The sequence below is a fragment of the Amborella trichopoda genome, chromosome 7 (assembly GCF_054954075.1).
Source record: "Amborella trichopoda isolate Santa Cruz 75 chromosome 7, AtrichopodaSantaCruz75HAP2 v2.0, whole genome shotgun sequence".
In the NCBI taxonomy this organism is placed as follows: domain Eukaryota; kingdom Viridiplantae; phylum Streptophyta; class Magnoliopsida; order Amborellales; family Amborellaceae; genus Amborella; species Amborella trichopoda.
Genome location: NC_142342.1, coordinates 9,103,022 through 9,112,792, shown reverse-complemented (window position 1 = coordinate 9,112,792; position 9,771 = coordinate 9,103,022).

Here is a 9,771-nt window from a genome sequence, read left to right as displayed (position 1 = left end):
AAACTTTTGTGGTATTGAATATGATTGGTTACAGTTCGTATGATTGGTTACATTTTGTATAAAATAGAATTGGTCGGTGGGAATATATTACTTTGAATGACATAAATTGATTAAAATATCCTTAAAAAGTTTGGGGTACTATGATCAATTATTTTATTAAAAATAAGATTTTTATTATTTTTATTTTTCATGACTTATAAGAAAGAAATTTCAAGTAAAAATAAGCTTTAAATACAAAATAAAATGTGAATTTGAATTTGAACCGTTAGATGTAGTGTAGTTCAATTTAAATCGTTTCCAATGTGGCCTCATCACCTCGGAGAACACTAAACCACAAAGAAAATCACCCAAGGTAGGATGTGTTTCCAAAAAACAATGTGATGTCTTCACCTTGGAGAAGAGAACAAAAAAAAACAAGCATCGGTGTGTTGTTTTGTTTTTGGCAAAACAAGCTACGAAACATACCGGCCTTCGATTGACTTTGTCTTGTAATTACTCAAGAGCATGTCCACTTACTTTGGGTGCTGTTTTTTATTCGAAATTTCAAGATCCATCTAATTATACATAAATGGTTATTTTCAAAGAGAATTAAATTTATTAAACATTGCGTTGAAAAAAAAAAAGTATCAAAATCAAATAGAGACCATCCAATTTTGGAGGGTAAGATCTTAATGTTAGATAACTGAAAATCTATGTTTTATTTTGAGGTGGTTCCTAGAATTTTAGAACATAAAAATCCTACCAAGCAGGTCTGCTACCTGAGGGAGAAATTATACAGTATGCTCCAGTAGGAGCATCGTGCACATGCTCCATTAAGATAGTCTACATGGGTTTCGCAGTTCTTTGATGCACGACTCTCTCTCCACCTCTCTTAAGTGCAGCTAAACTTTCTTAATTTTATCTGTTGCATCTCTAGATGGGGCCTACTCTTGGTACATTTTTTTTTATTTTATTTTCTTTCTGGCACTTCTATCTGCATGTGGTTTTGAAACAACACTCTTTTCTTTTGGGCGCATTTCATATGCGTAATAGTTTTGTAAAAGTATTTTTGCATGAAAAAACTTTCGTGACCAGTTGGGAGAGCTTTTACGCAATAATTATTCTCCAGTTTCGCATCAATTGGCAGCCAATTGATGAAAAACCAGCTCCCACATCTAATCATATAAAGAAGTTTTGATGTGAAAATACTTTTACCGAGAAATTTTCACGCAAGCCAAACTTGGTCTTAGGGTCATCTAATCATATAAAAAAGTTTTTGATGCGAAAATACTTTTACAGAAAAATTTTCTTGCAAGCCAAACTTACTCTTAGGGTCCCAGGTTTAGATAACCGAAAAGCACGACGCAGCGGCTCGTCAACAGGGGTGGAAGTTCTACATGGGTGGGATCCACAATGATTTCATCGCACTTGAATACTCCCCCTCAGCGCTTGCATCCACTCCCCGTCCCCAATAGATATATACAGTAGTGAAGGGAGCACGGAATGACTAAAAGATGGCAAATTTGTAAACAAGGTGATCACGATTAATCTTGACCTTTGGGGTCGGGCGATCTAGATGGGGTATCGGCTAGACCTTTTGATCGGGCAAGGCAATCTGGATGGCTTTGGGGTCGGGCAATCTAGATGGGGTATCGGCTAGATCTTTAGATCGGACGAGGCAAACCGGATGGGGTATCAGCTAGACCATTCTGGATCTGACCTTTAGGTTGGGTGGCCTACGGACAGATACATATCAATAAGGCATGCATATACTAACTTATAGGATATTAAAAAAATCAAAAAATAATACTAATATAGGTTTATTGAAAATTAAAAAAAAATACTAGTTTATGAGATATTTTAAGAGAGAAAAATAACACTAGCTCATACCACTTTATAATTTATTTCAAGTTACTTTATCAATTATTCCACATTACAATTTTAATTTATTTTTTTAATTTTATTAAAATATGATTGTAAATTTATGTTACTAAATTCTATATTTCTATCAGCACTAATTATTATACATTAGATTTATTTATTTGTGAGGGTCATACTCTTGTTTTTTGAATCACGCTTATTATAATACTGTAATTAATAATTATACTAATTACAATGATAATTAAATATAATATTTTATTTATTAATTTATTTACATTATAAATTATACAATGTATTATTTTTTCTTATAGCTGTAAATTAGATTTTTAAATTAGATGATATTATAAGACAAATTTCAAATGTATTATTATTTGTATAGTAAAATGATGATCAAATAATAAAATACAAACCAATAATTCTAATTCCAATGCATAATATGGTATTTAGTTATGTTTTAATAAATGTTTGATGAGAATCTTCATACAGGGAAAGAACATATCAATATTAGCATATTGATACAAAAAATAAAAGGTATTAATGTAGTACCTTCATTTATTATTGGATTCCTAAAAAACAATATTTTATAATGATTTTTAATTTTTTTCTTTTTTTTTTTTTAAGGCCGAATCCAACCGATTCGGCCGATTGCCGATCTGAAACGCCAATTCACCAATTCGGATAGGTTTCTGGCGTGTCTGATCTGGGGCACCGATCTGTTTTTTGAACCACTAGTTAAAAGTAATTGTAACCTCATGTACCAAAGGTAAATGGTCTCATTGTATACAATCCCTTTTAGTTTTGTTCATTGTTTCAAGTAGTGTTGGAAAGATCAACTTGTTACTTAACACAGGTCCAAGCTGAGTACATCCAAGTAACTCGGTCTGAGTTCTGGCCAAGCCAAAAAGTTCTTAAAAAAAATACAAAACATCCCAATAATAGGTAAAATATGTTTAAAGTAAAATTAAACAAAACACATCAAAATGAAGTTAAAAAATGTTAAGAATTTAGATAACGAGAACATCTTCTTTTGTTTGTCAAATCTAATTTCTTAAAGAATAACTAAGAACCCTATTTTGTTCACATCCAATTTAACTTAATGTTTTGCACCCAATCACTCTCTCTATATTAAAAAAAACCCTCTTTTTGGAAAAGAGGCTGGGGTCGTGGTACTAGCACCCCACACCCTAGTCACCACATTGTGGTTTTCATTTCCCACCACTAACACCACCCCACTAACACTTTCAAAAAGCTAACTCCTAATCTACTTAAAAAAATGGGTAGGGATCTATCTTCCCCTATGCATTACCCAAAAATATAAAACCAAAAAAAAATCCCTCTCTTTTTTTTATTAATTTTAAAAAAATATTTCTATGTTAAATGACCCATAATCTCCTCATCTAGTAGCTTATATAATGTAGACTTCTCCACTTCTTCAAAAGGTGGCTTGGAAAAACTAATGAGTCAACCATAGCAAAGGAAGTCCTATGTTTTGAGAATGGACATCTTTAATAGAGTCCTCATTATCTATCTTTGCTTTTCCATATGTTCGTGGCTTATTTTTAAATTATACTTCTCTTTCTTTACACAATGATCTATTTTTTTAAGAGTAATGATTTAATGTAAAGGCTGTATCATAGTTGAATGCAATGACACTTTTAGGAAACCATATTTATGGTATTTGTATGACCCCAAATTTTGCACACACACTCTCTTCATCTCAATAATCAATCTCCAAAAAAAAAAAAAAAGTTCAATTTGAACCTTAGATATGGTCAAAAGGAGTCCCCTCCAAAAACGAATCTAGACCATTCATTTTGTGAATTTCAAGATTTTAGCCTTTATAAACTCAAAATCGTTTTTTTGTTTTTTAACATTGTTCATCTAATAATATTAAAGCTATCCAAAAAAATTGGAAATGAAAAAAAATCCTTCTAAGGGCTAGATCAAAGCATCTCGACAAAATGAACGGCCTATGTTAATTGGGCTAAAAAAATACTTTCTAGGTTATGTTTTCAAATTTTTCTTTTTTTTTATTGTTCATTAGAATGAAAAGAGTGTATATTTCAAATTTTGGATCAAACAAATGGTTATAAGATGGTTTTTTAAAGTTGTTGCATCATATTATTATACAACCGTTGAATGAAATCATTGCTCTTTTTTAAAATATCATTCTGCTAATTACCCGTCTTAAAAATTTTAATTATGAATTTTAAATTTCTTTTGAAAATATGTTATTTGTCTGTGGTGCTTCTTTATCCTCCTTTGCTATTTCTGATGATGTAATTTCATTTTTGTAATCATCAATAAAAAGTAAGAACTTTGGTAAAAAAAAAAAACATATCTGATCATTTATTTTTTTATTACATTTAAGCAATTTTATTGTTACATGGGTTTTGACCCAATCTACATATTATACATGTAGATTAGTAATATTTATTTTTGGGTTTGTTCGGAGTTAACAACCCCTCAAAATACAAATGATAATGTTAGAATGAATTATTGTGGTTTTATTTATCAAAAAAATTTGTTTAACAATTATTTTAAGATGTAACTTAATCATTAAGTATAGGAAAATTTGAAACTTTTACAAAAGTACAACATTTTACAAGTTAGTGTTCTGGAACTCTGTTTTGTAAATCATGTTTGTCATTTACTAAGAATTCAACTTTACCCCTTATGAATATGACAAAAGTATCATTTGTTTAACATTAACTATTGTAATTTGAAGAGTGGTGAACAGTAGATTTTCACTTTATTAAAATTGTGTTATCTTAGGGTAATCCTTTATATAGAGCATTTCCATAATGTATTAAACATTTTTGGACATTCATTATCCTTGTTTTGTGATAAAAATTTTTAGCAATGGCATTTTTGGTTAAGAGGGGTAAAATAAATAGTCTTATAATAAACTAGTAGCAGTTAATGTTACATGTAGGGGACGTCACACCTCATGTAAATGATATCATTCTTCACTACAATTCATAAATATTTTTCTTTATGTCAAGAATTTTTAGTTTACCCTTGATTAATTATCTAAAATATCCCCAGACTAAAACATTACTATATTGTAGAATAAGAGAATTAAGTGTCCAAAAATGTTGAATGCAATAAGAAAGTAATCTACGTATAAGAATGCCTTAATATAACTCTATTAAATTATGGGATCATATATAAGACCATCTATCATTGAAATAATGTCAAATCCGATAACTTAAAGTATGTCACAGAGTTCGAAAAATTTTTCTTTGAACTTGAAGTTTGATCAATCAATCATACATGCTATTCGAATTTAACAGCCGTAAGTAATTGTGACGTCCTTATACAAAAAATAAACAAACTGATTGTATATATTTCCTTGAATTATATCTTTTTTTTACAAATATCAATTGCTTTTATTGAATGGCTGCTTGGAGAGAATCGGTTACATAGCTGGAATTAAAGCATTAAAAAAAGATAAAGAAGGCAAGGATACACTAAACTTGGCTAATTTATCTACAGAGTCATTGGCTTCTCGATAAACATGGGAGAATGAAACATGTACTAGAGCTGAAGAGCAAATATCCATAAGTTTTATCCAAAACCCATGAAGAGACCAAGGGATTTTTTGTTCCAGTCTGCACGATTTGATGACATTAAGAGAATCTCCTTCGATCAAAACAAATCCCGATTTGATGACATTAAGAGAATCTCCTTCGATCAAAACAGATCCCAAAAATTTCTTGCGAAATAGAAATTCCATTCCCTGAAGTAGAGAGAGTGGAACCACAGGGCCCTGCATAAGAAAAAACAATTGCCCTCCATGATCTCTAAGAACACCTCCAACCCCAGCTGGATCTGGGTTCCCCAATGAACTGCCATCAAAATTTTAATTTGAAAAAACTCGCAGGAGGTGGCATGCAACAAGAGGAGATTCGATGTCTAAGCCCATAGGAAAAAGCAAGGGATTTTAAATTGATAAAAATGTATGTCTTTGTTACTCCACACCCCTCACAAGTGACTGAGAACCAGTCCCAAAGTCCTTAAATTATATCATTTGTTGAGATTTTTTTTCCATCCCTTTGTATATGCCCTTGGTTTTCTCTCATGTGTTAATGTTTTTGGATAGTTCTTACATCTAGTGTTAGTGTTCTTGGATATCTCTTACATTTGAGTGTTAGTGTTTTTCGAATTTTTTTCTCATGCCAGTGTTAATCCTTTTTTCTAACCTTTTTATCTTTCCTCCAATTTACCATGACATTACATTGAACTCATTAAATGAAGGAAAAAGTTTATATAAGGATGCTACCTTATAATGAAGAACTACATATGACCCCCAAAAATCCATCGGAAAAGGTAGTTTTAATGTTGAAAAACCCTTTGATTGATCATCTCGACATTGAGATGTATGACTATGAAAAATAAAAAGATTAAGTCTCAAAAATAGTGCATTTTACAACATATTATCTACACCATCTATTTTCAAGATTTTCATATGTTTATAGATCTACTTGATTTTAACCACTTTTGAAATTTAGAATTTTATAATTAGATATAAAAATAGATTTTGAGATAATCCTAAGAACATTTTACATCAAAATTATATACCATGATAAAATTTGAATGTGCACCTTACCTCTACACCTATGGATGCATCCGTATTCAAACTATATCCTTAAATTAAATGTAAGCATATTCATATATATTTTGGTATTTACGTGATTAGGTTGAAGATAGAATTTCCTATTTTTTAAGAAAATGAATCCCATTAAGGTTGGTATTCACGTGATTACGTTGAGGATAGATTTTCAGGAAAATTATAAAAACCCCCCCAAAAAAAGCTTTTCTTTCATTTACCCCCTTCAAAACTTTCATTACTAACTTTTTTTTAAAACCTACCTTTTCTAACAAATACCCCCCCACCTAACAAAAGTTCTAAACCTAAGACGATTTTACCTTTCTTTCTCTCGTCTCTCTTCCCTTTTATAAAAAAGCCTATCTTTTCCCCGTCTCACTCTCGTGTTATCTCTCTGCACTGTGTTCTTCTCTCGTTCTCTCTCTTCACAGGACAACCAAGTAGGCACGTGGTCTACACCGACTCTCTCTCTCTCTTCACCGCCTTCTTCCACTGGCTCTCTGTCTTCCTTGTGGTGCTCTCTCTCCCTCTCTCTTCATGATTTACCCCTCAAACAGGCTCCCTCAAACCAGGCTGAAGCAATCGAGCTCGATTTGAGCCCTAAATCAGCCCACAGGTACGAAATCTGAGAAATTAAATTAATAATGTGCATGTATTGAAGGTATTAATCTGAGTTCTTAAATTGATCAAAGAGAATAAATTTAATCCATGTGTATCTATTTCTCAATCTTGATTATCCACTTTGTTGAGATTATCTGAAAGAATAGAGATTGGTTTGAAAGTGGTATATTTAAGGCTTAAATGTTATTGATAGTTGTAAATTTTTGTTTGAAACTGTTTTTTTTTATTATAAAAAATTGAATGTGGTATATTTAGGGCTTGAATGTTATTGATAACTGTAAAGTTTGGTTTGAAATTGTTTTCTTTTTGTGTAAAAAATTGAATGTGGTATATTGAGAGCTTGAATGTTATTGATAGTTGTAAATTTTTGTTTTGAAACAGTTTTCTTTTGTATAAAAAATTGAATGTGGTATATTTAGGGCTTGAATGTTATTGATAGCTATAAAGTTTGGTTCAAAATTGTTCTCTTTTTGTGTACAATCATGAATGTGGTATATTTAGGACTTGAATGTTATTGATAGTTGTAAATTTTTGTTTTGAAACTGTTTTCTTTTGTATAAAAAATTGAATGTGGTATATTTAGGGCTTGAATGTTATTGATAGTTGTAAATTTTTGTTTGAAACTATTTACTTTTGTATAAAAATTTGAATATGGTATCTTTAGGACTTGAATGTGGCATCTTAGCAAAGATGAGACTTATTGTGAAGTTAGTTGTACAAAAAGTTGACTAGAGGAGAGTGCATGTTACAGAGAAAAGGTTGGGATTATAACTTTGCCTTTTTTACAAAAAAGATAGAAACAAAGAAAAAATCAAAAAGATTATTTATTCTCTACTGACTGGAATTGTATTTGTTTTGTTGTCAATTATCATATGAATAATCCATCATATTATTCTTGTTAACTTTAGTTCATTAAAAAAATAAAATTATGTGTAGCTCTTGTTATTTGTAAGTTATATATCCCCAACAATATGCATACCTCCTGTTAAAATTTAATTGTAGCTCTTTGAAAAAAAGAATCCAATAGCTTGCTAAACTTCTACAAGTTTAAGGCTAGTATTAAGATGTTGTAATGCAATGTTAGAGTGTAAATTTTTACAAATCTTGTGCAGGACAAAAGAAAATGGGTGATAACATATTGGGTTATTGTATTTTTGGTGGAGAACTCCGAAACAAGTGTCAATGGGATTTTGGATTATATTGGTGGTCATGCATGTACATTTAAGATTGAGTACTAGATTAGATAACATGCGAAAATACGTAGCAGAGCGGTTTTCACTTGACATCCACTTAATATCTTTGAGATACTTTGCCCCAATAAATAAAAGATTTATTGTGAACCTATATAATGATGACGATATTATTAGGATGTTGAATGTCCATGAAGGTGAGAATGAAGTACTTTTCTATGTATTTGGAAGTGAACATAGGGATGGAAGTACTTCACATAATACTATGACAGTCGAAGAGGTCAAACGCTCACAATCCTCTATGTTTTAGTCTCTATCTCTAAACAAAACATTACACCAAGGTTGCTTAGTACATGGGAGAATGCACTTTCTGGGATATGGCAGCAGTTTGAATCTTTAGAAGATTTTCTAGAAGCCCTTAGCAAGTTTGCTATAGCAAACCATTTCACATATCGTTTTATTAAAAATGAGGGGTATTATGTAAGGGCAAAATGCAATGGTGAATGATGAAAATGGGAGATATATGTTGGGAAGCTTGGCTAGACAAATGTTTTCATAATCAAAACATGAATAAGAGATCACTTATGCAATATTGGGACAGCAATGATGTATAGAGAAAAGCTGCACAGAAATTTGTTGCATCATTAATCAATGATAAATTAAGTGGCATTGCACATTACAAGGCTAGAGAAATCATGAATGATGTATCTCGAGATTATGAGTTAGAATTACCTTATGAGAAGGTTTGACGAGGAAAAGAAATGGTTATCAAAGACATACATGGTTTACAAGAAGAGGCATACAACCAGTTACCAACGTATATAAACCGTGTGATGGAGACAAATCCTAGTAGTTATGCGACATGACAAGTATGACCAGGTGATAAATTTTGTCGATTGTTCTTAAGTTTTTACGGGTCAATACATGGCTTCAAAAATGGATGTCGTCCACTTATATTTCTCGATGGGACATCATTGAAGGTACAGTACCTGGGGACTCTACTTGCTGCCAACTCACTCGATGGGGAAGGGCAAATGTTTCCTATTATATTCGCAATTGTGGATGCCGAAAATACAGATAACTGGTTATGGTTTATGAAATCGTTAAAGGTTGCTATTGGGACGGATCATGAAATTAATTTTTTATCAGATAGACACCCTGGTCTAATTGATACTGTTTGTCAAGTATTTGAAAATGCCCATCATGCATTCTGTGAGTGTCATTTAGCGAAGAATTTTAAGAAATAAGCAAAACACATACCTAATGATGTTAATAATGCAATTGTATGTGCCTTTATCAGTGCATGTAGAGCATATAAGCAGTAAGAGTATTTTGATAATTATATCACTTTCTGAGGATGCATTCTAGTGGTTCATAAAAACCTCACCAAACCGTTGGGCCACATCACAGTTCAAGGGTAATCGATATTACCAAGTAACAACTAATGTGGTTGAGTCATATAACAAGTGGATTCTAGAAGCACGATAT